This window comes from Hyaena hyaena, unplaced genomic scaffold (assembly GCF_003009895.1).
Source record: "Hyaena hyaena isolate Hyena2069 unplaced genomic scaffold, ASM300989v1 scaffold_835, whole genome shotgun sequence".
NCBI classification, from domain to species: domain Eukaryota; kingdom Metazoa; phylum Chordata; class Mammalia; order Carnivora; family Hyaenidae; genus Hyaena; species Hyaena hyaena.
Window position 1 is genome coordinate 750,329 of NW_024081472.1, and position 9,308 is coordinate 759,636.

Here is a 9,308-nt window from a genome sequence, read left to right on the forward strand (position 1 = left end):
TAAAGGCAAACAAAAAACTGCTCATCATTTCATTTTCTTTGTGTGAAATAAAGCAAAAGAGCCAAAGAGAATGAAGCTGCTCAAGCTTCTTCAGATTATCTACGTCCAGGGACACAAATTCTCCCTGAGGTAGGACGAACTTTCTTCACCTCTCTGAGCAGTGAGAGGAAGGGCCAGGTGATCCGGAGAGGCTGACTCTGACAGCAAAGGTGGTGATTAGCCTCATTTGCCGAGTTGTTCTGTCTGTAGCCATGTGAGGTGGGAGAAAGCGACATTTTTCACAGTAGTCCTTGCTGTGCCCAGGCATACCTCTCTCCCAGTTCCAACTGTTTGCAAGGGGAACATCTTAAAATGCCGCCTTGACCTCTTGTGAGTGTGGTTAATCATGAAATCTTGAGAAAGGAAAAGACCTTGAAAAATTAGACTACTCCGTATCTTCAGGCATTTCTGTGTATAACTACCTATATTATGGAATTAATCTCTATCACGTTTTAACATCTTCAAAGAAACAGACTTTCACTGTAACTTATGGCAACATTTTACTTAGTCACTGCCTCATAGATCATTTTATCCAAAGCAAATCACACTGGTATGTATTCATTACTGACCAGGATAGAGTTATGGTATATATTCATGTACACTTGCTGTCAAATAATTTAGCTGGCATCCAGATAAAATGGCTTCCTCTTGCTTGAAAACAAATACACCTTATTCTAGTCCCTGTCTTCTAATTGGAAAAACTCACCATTTCTCTCTAGATGGAACTTTCCTCTGGGAGCCACAGTTGCTAATTTTTAAAAAAAATTTTTCTCAATGTTTATTTATTTTTGAGAGAGAGACAGAGAGACAGAGCATGAACAAGGAGAGGGAGAGGGAGACACAGAAGCCGAAGCAGGCTCCAGGCTCTGAGCCGTCAGCTCAGAGACCAACACGGGGCACAAATTCACAAACCAAGATCACGACCTCAGCACACTCAACCGACTAAGCCACCCAGACGCCCCAACACAATTGCTAATTTAAACACAGAAAAAGAAGTGAATGTGGGCGTGTGTAGAGAAATTATTCATTTCCTTTTCTTTTCAAAACGTGTTTGGCGAAACTCTTCCGTAGGATGATGTGAGTAACCAGAACCCAGGGAGAAGCATATCAATGCACACATCCAGTGCATATACATTAATCAGGGTTCTCCCGGCAAACAGAACCGTGAGGATACAGACAGGTAGATAGAGATAACAGGTGATTTATCATAGGCATTGGCTCACGTGGTTCTGGAAGCTGAAAAATCCCACAGTATGCAGTCGGCAAACAGCAGAGCCCAGGAAAGCCAGCGGGGCAAATTCAGTACTAGTCTGAAGGCCAGAGAGCCCGATGCGCCAGTGAGAGCCCTCCTATCTGAGGTCAAAGGCTGAGCACCAGGAGCTCTGAGATGGGAGAGCAGGAGGAGACCAACGTCCCGGCTCAAGAAGAAAGAGAGAATTTGCCCTTTCTCCTCTTTCCTGTTCTCTTTGTCTCTCCACAGACTCAACAGACCTGCCCGTGTGGGTCTTTTAGTCCTACTAAACCAAATGCTGACTTCCTCCGGAAGCACCCTCACAGAAACACCCAGAAACAATGTTTTACCAGGGTCCCGGAATCCGTGAGGCTAGTCCGGTTGACACAGAAATTGATCATCACAGAGTACTCAGGTGTGCTGGTTTGCTTTCCTTGTGATTCTAAATACAGAGTTTAATAGTAGGGATTTAAATTCAAGACTTGTTTCTAGGGATGCCTGGGTGGCTCAGGTGGTCTGACTTCAGCTCAGGTCTCATGGTTCGTGGGTTCAAGCCCCGTGTTGGGCTCTGTTGAGCTCCGTCTGAGCTCAGAGCCTGGAGCGTGCTTGGGATTCAGATTCTGTGTTTCTGTGTCTATCTCTCTCTGCTCCTCCCCCACTTGCACTCTCTCTCTCAAAAATAAACATTAAAAAAATGACTCGTTTCTAAATATCTAAGAGGTCTAAGATAAACCAGTGAAAAGATACTGTTATAATTCATTTATAATCCCCTTTGCATATGTTTGTTGGGGAAAGAATTTAAACAGAAAAGAATTTTAGAACTGATGTCAAGGGGCCCTTGGGTGGCTCAGTCGGTTGAACAACTGACTTGGGCTCAGGTCATGATCTCATTGTTCGTGAGTCTGAGCCCAGAATAGGGCTCTGTGCTGATAGCTCAGAGCCGGGAGCCTGCTTCAGATTCTGTTTCTCTCTCTCTCTCTCTCTCTCTCTCTCTCTCTCTGCCCCTCCCCCATTCTTGCTCGGTTTCTCTCTCTCTGTCAAAAATAAAAAATAAAATTAATAAATAGAATTGATGTCAGGATTATAGAGTCACTAGTGATTTCTCAAAAATATGCATTTTAAAACCATACTAAATATTTTGAATACCAAATAAAGAAATCCATCCCTCAAATTCTACAAGTACCGCACTCTATACCCCATTCCCTGGACTAAATGGGGCTGATAGTAGCATTTTAAGCAACTCCGTGGAGCATGAAGGGCTGGCATCGGCATGGTAGAAATATGAGACAGGAGAATAGGAAATTTACAAAAGTTCTAAATTTACAGAGATTTGAAACACTACATGTCTTATTTTCAAATTTAAACTGTGGACAGTTGTTAAATTTTAGACTCTGCTCTTTTCATTTTGAATACTTTAAAAAATAATTTTATTTCATGCTTTGGTACCTTGCAGTGTAGACAAATGATAACTGAAAATTACCTCTACTTGGTGTTAGAGGTTTCATTATGTGACTTAGAAAATTAATTTCACCAAAATCACCATGATGCCTACAAACTGTCTAGTGATGGTAAAGATGGTAAATAGCCTTCTTTGCAACAAAAAGATGATTGACTGAGTGGGAAAAGCATAAGGAAAATTTAGTGAATTTGGCGTTTTACTTTATGTGAATTACTTCTTTCGAAAATAGGAGATGGGCGAGAATCTCTTGATTGAGTGAATTTTTAAAATACTTGAAATGAATATGGATATTTATATAATCCCTATGTTGTATTGTGAAACTATCTGGGAAAAAATGAGTAGTGGTAGAAATGACCCTAGAAGGTTTGACATTTGTATGAAAGGACATGTTGTAGGGTCAGACCCTCTACAATAGAGGGAATTTGTTGTTGTTGTTTTTAAACGTTTATTTTGAGAGAGAGAGAAAGAGAGAGCATGTGACCAGGGAGAGGGGCAGATCGAGAGAGAGAATCCCAAGTAGTCTTCACAGTGTCACCGCAGTGCCTGACACAGGGCTCGATCTCATCAACCGTGAGATCATGATCTGAGCCAACATCAAAAGAGTTGGGCACTTAGTTGACTGAACCACCCAGGTGCGCCTGTTGTGCTTTCATTTGTCCCAACTTGGCCAAGTTTTATTTTTTAAGCCCTTTCATATTTTGCAAAGAACTTGAGGAGAGTAATTTGGAAGATAATGAAGTAAAAGGCAACAGAATCATTTAGCTACTAAATCGTTAGTTACTAAAATAGGTACTGGAGTATAGAGAAGAGCGTGGTTGTGAATAGGAAGGCTACCTAAGTTATAATTAAACACATCTTAAAAAGTTCTGAAAAATGAAGAACAAAAGTTTCCACAAACTTACGTGCCCCAAAGATAGGACAAGAGGAAATGTATTTTGCTTACAAAGAGGCAGCTCTGAAGTAGACATAAATAAATCTTCCCAGGATTGTGTGAAATAGATCAAAGTCCTAGAGAGTCACCTCGTCCTACTTATCACAACTCAGGCACCTATTAAATGTTAACTGGATCACTAAGATCCTTCCACTTCTGTGATTCTGTTGAACTTGACCATCAGTTGTACCGTGTCCCCTACCCTGTAAACTGATGCAACTTGATTATAAGGGCTGTGGTATTGACAAACATACACACTAAAGATGGCTACATAACCATTGGGAAAGCAGCATTATCAGCATCATTTAAGAGCTGAATGGTGGTGTTTTCCAATGCATTTTCAATTCCTTGTGCATGAGGTGAACTTGTTACCAAAATCCAAGTTTGGCTGCCTGTCACTTAAGAGATGAGTTTTAGTTTGAAAGGATTATGAGCTTTCTTCAAGAGGCTGGCCCAACTGGGGAGAAGGCAGACCTTTTTCTAAAGGCCAACTTTAAGGTTGCTGCCTGGCCCAAGGATTTTTAAAGGCGTTTAGGGCAAGTTAATCAGTGAAGGGAGTACAGTGGTCTGTAACATTTCTTGATTCTGTGCAGACCCAGTGGTGCCGGCCACTGATGTTATCCCAGGGCTCTGAGGCTGTGCACAGGGTCTGGTTCATTTGCGTCCGGAGGTTGTCCTAGGTCTGGTTTCTGTTTTGTGACATGAAGTGTTCTGTTCTTTCTAAGAAATAATGCATCATCTGGCGATATACAAAGAAAGGTTAGTTAATCAATCACGTAGACCAAGGGTACTTGTGAAAGCTTAGAAACTACGTGGGTTGGCAAAGAGAGCCAAAGGCATCTTCCAACTCAATTAAAGCTTATCAAACAGGAATTAGTTATTCAAGGGTTAATCTGTTCATGAGTTAGAAGCCTCTAGCCAAGGAGTAGTTGAGGTTAAGAAAAATCACATATTTTCTCTAGGAACAATTGTAAACATCAAGATTACAATGTGGTAAAAGACATGATCCTCCCTGAAGGAAAGATAAGAAGCTAGACATTTAACAAAGTATATACAATCACTTTGTTGCCACTCATTTGGAAAGAGGAACAAAAGAAAGTTTGGGGCAAAAGCTAAATTATCTGAAAACACTTACTTGACATTTATGCAAATAATAAATTTTATGAAGGACTCCTCGATCTTAGACATGCTGATCCATGACATGCTAACTCTGTCATCATCATGTTGCTATTAATTGAACTTTACACAATGTCTAGGCCTGTTTATAGTTACAAATGTTACGCAGTTGGTAAAATAGTGCTCTGAGGAGCATAAAGGATCACTTCATTGTTTTTGCCTATTTCTTAGTATTTTATTTTTTAAGTTTATTTATTATTATTTTTTAGAGAGAGAGAGAGAGCACATGAGTGAGGGAGGGAGGGGTAGAGAGAGAGGGAGAATCCTAAGCAGGCTCTGCACCACCAGCACAGAGCCTGACGTGGGGCTTGAACTCAGGGACCTATGAGATCATGCCTTGAGCCAAAACCAAGAGTTGGATGCTTAACTGACTGAGCTACACAGGTGCCCCTGCTTATTTTTTTAAAAATACAGAGATATGACTTTGCAACACTGTGACCAAATCTCAAATATGCATATACTTTAACTCATTTTATTTTAATACATTTTTCTTTGAAAAGCTATCATTACTTTAATAATTCATTCTAGGTCACTACAATTTTGTACCATCTTCCAACATTCTTCACTTTCAGGTTTGGTGAAGTTTGAAGTTCATTAATTATTGAGGAGAATTTGGAAAAAAATTCTGGTTAGCATGAAACCTAATAAAGGATTAGGTTATTTAAACATGAAACATTTCTTGACAATGAGGTTATTCAATCTTAGATATTAGAATAGAAGTTGCCCTTTTTAAAATTATAAACAGCCTCTTTCATCTGACATGAAGTAAATGTAATAGTTTCAAGAGCCGGGAATGGAAGAGATGACCTTAAAAATTCATTCCATGAACACATAAATGTAGGTATGACATGTTCAATATTGGGCATGAAGTGATTAAATAGTATCCATTGGAGCCACTGTTTGCAGTGCAGAAGAGATTAATTAATAGTGACATCTAGGAAGTGTCATGACACTGGACACTTGAGTGTGTTACAGGTGACTCTTCCCATCACAGTGGTTTTGAAAGCCCAAGCCTCCCACCATATTAACGTGAAAAATGCAATTCCTTTAAGAAATTAGACATCCAGAACTCTGGTTGGAAATTCAGAGCTAAGCACCGTTCCATCATAACCAGGGCCCAAGTAGAACAAACATTTCATATCCATTAGTTGATATAGACTCATGCTTAAAAAATGAATCCGAGGGGGCACCTTGGTGGCTCAGTTGATTAAGCATCTGACTTCAGCTCAGGTCATGATCTCACAGTTTGTGGGTTCAAGCCCTGCATGGGGCTCTTTGCTGACAGCTAGATTCAGAGCCTGGAACCTGTCTTCAGATTCTGTGTCACCCTCTCTCTGGCTGACCCTCCCATGCTCGCGCTGTCTCCCTCTCTCTCTTTCAATAATAAATAAAAACATTAGAAAAATGAATCTGAGAAAGCACAAGAAAAGGCTAAGGTTTATGACTAAGGGAAGTCAGAAGTCAAATTCTTATTCCTGGTGTCTTGGTGCACAGCAAGGAGGGACGAGTGGTTAAGACTATGTACCCTGAACCCTGTCTACCTGCTTTTGAGGCCACTGTATACACTTCACAGTTTGTTGTGTAGACCTGTGTAGTGCTGATTGTAGGAAGTTTCATTGCTGGGTGTGAATTTCATCTTCTTTGGTGGATTCACTCACCATCTTCATAAAAGGCAGAGGAGATGTTTGGGCAAGACATACTCTTCTATCATAATAGTTGACGTCTCCTCTAAATAGTCAGGTATCCATTCTAACTAACTAATGCTGATGAAGAAGAATTAAATAATTTTAATATCACTCCAGGACCTAGGTCTTAGTTTATGGATACTTGATTTGGTCGCTCAGATATGCTTATGATGAAGTGTCTTCAGAAAAATCTGTACATGAAGCCAAACTCTTTGACACTTGTTTTATTTTTTTCTTCTGATGATATCCCGGCTAATCTTATATTAGGACCATTATTATCATTTTCCATTTGTTTTTATTGAGCTATATAAATTGTATCTGGTATAGCTTCTACATATTTCTACAAAAGACTTGTAAGTATGTCATATATGCATTTATGTACATGCATAAGTGCATAAATATGGGATGTATAACTTGGTGAATTTTTACATGGAAAAAGGCATCCATATGACTACAACCTAGATCAAGGTGTAGAACATTTCCAGTAGCTGTCCTTATCAGTTCGTACCTCCTTCCAAAAATAAGCCCCATTGTGATCTCTGTCGTTGTCAAAGAGGTTGCCTGTTTTGGAACTTTGTACAAATGAATCCATACAGTATTCTGTGTATGCTCCTGTGTCTAGCTTTTTTTTTTTTTTTTTTTTCAATACCCACGCCTGGCAGACTCATCCACATCATTGCAGGAAGCCATAGATTTTCCGTGCTCATTGGTATGTAAACACTGTTCTGTAATTTATCTATTGTGGTATTACTTACATTGTTTCCAGTTTGGGAGCTAGCTGATCAGTAGCTAGCTACTGATTTGGCTACACAATTCTCTGGTAGACTTTAGCACTTATTTCTTTGGTGTTTATACCCATGACTCATTGCTTTTCGACAAGGCATGCCAAATAAAATACATTTGTCCGTTTCACAGATATCTGCATATCTCCCTAAAGGGAAATTAACTAGCAATAGAAAAACATCTACTTAAAGCCTCTTGATTTATGAATTGTTTCCTTGGTCATTGGATATGGCACTCTAGCTTTCCAGTAAAATTTCTGCCTTGCCAAGAAAGCAAACCCAAGGTATAGAGCTATGCCAGGAGTTGGATTCCAATAAAATATAAGTGTAAGGGTCTAATGGGATTAGGCCAGAGGCAGACATGTACAAAAAAAAAATTTTACCATAAGCTCACTATGAGCTCAAATTCTCTCCCCCGGAAAGTATAAGATGAACCATTCAGAATATTTCTGTCATGACCTGCAACAATTTCCAGCTCTTCCTTACAAAAACAAAAACAAATTTTAAAAACCAAAAACACAAAAAAATGCAAATCTTCTTTGTCATATAGCATCGCTGAGCAATACCAGCTCTGCTATGAGCCTTACCTTCAAGGGGAGGAAGGAAAAGCAGTGTGAATTATGTGTCCGTATGCTTAGGAACTGCATTTGATCAGACATAATGAGTTGGAAACGTTTGTTTGTTTGTTTGTGTGGTCTAGGGCTCAAAGCTGATGTAGCTCAAAGCCTAGAAAGCCTTTCAACCTAACTCAGAAAGTGGCCTCCTCTTCCTCCAGTTGCTCAGACTATAAACCTGGGATTCAGCCTTGATTTTCTTCCCTCAAAGCCATCTGCAATCCATCAGCAAGTCCTAGTGACTCTCTCTCTTGTCTTTAATGGTTATTTATTTATTTTGAAGGGGCAGTGTCAGAGAGAGAGGGGGAGAGAGAATCAATCAGGCTCCACGCTGTCAGTGCAGAGCCCAACGCTCCTCACAAATCATGAGATCATGACCTGAGCCAGAATCAAGAGTCAGACACTCAGTCGACTGAGTCCTTCTACTACTTCTCCACGTAGTCCTTAATCTACTCACCCCTCTCTTTCCGGCCATCTTCCTTTCTCCCCTACCTTGGCCTTAGCAGCCCATTAGTAGGCGTTTCTGCTTCGTACAATTACTGCTGCTTTGGACCCGTTTCTGCAGTCTGCCATTGTCTTTGGTAAATATAAACTCGATAATGACATTCAGATATTAGAAAACAGAATCAAACCAAATAAAAGCAGAATTGTCTTTGGTAAATATGAACTCGATAATGACATTCAACTATTAAAAAAACAGAACCAAACAAAACAAAAGCTACCTGGGGCTTCTCTTTACACCTAGGCCTGCCTGGCTAGTTCAGTCAGTAGAGCATGAGACTCTTAAACCTTGACCCAAATCCTTTTTGGCCAAGAAATCTCTAGATTATCAATCTTGACTGCACATCGCGAAAGTTTAAAAATATTAACTCATCTGGGCAAATGGCATTTAACAGCTCCCCAAGTAGATTCTAATGTTCACCCAAGATTGAAAATTCCTTCTCTTTCATCCCATCTCCTCTCTCTTTCCCTCCCCCTCCCCTCTCCCCACTTCAACTCCACTTGCCTTCTTGCTGTATTTTGAATACTGAGCTCATTTCTGCCCCTAGACATAGATTATTCTCCCAGATTTTTGGATAATCGACTCTTCCACAACTTAGATCTCTGCTCAGATGTTAACCTTACACATCCATTTTCCTCGACCAACCTACTTAGCCACTCCCTGTTCTTTACGTTCTGTATTTTTAACACTTATATGATATTATGCTACTTCTGTCTTTACTTGTTTAGGGTTGCTCTCCTTGGGAAGAATGTAAGCTTCGCCAAGATGGACACTTTGTCTTATTCACCAAAATGTCTTTCAACCAGTTTGTAGTATGACTGTCACTACTTCTCCAATTAATATATATATTTTTTTAAATGAATGAAAGGACTGATCAAGATTTGGGATC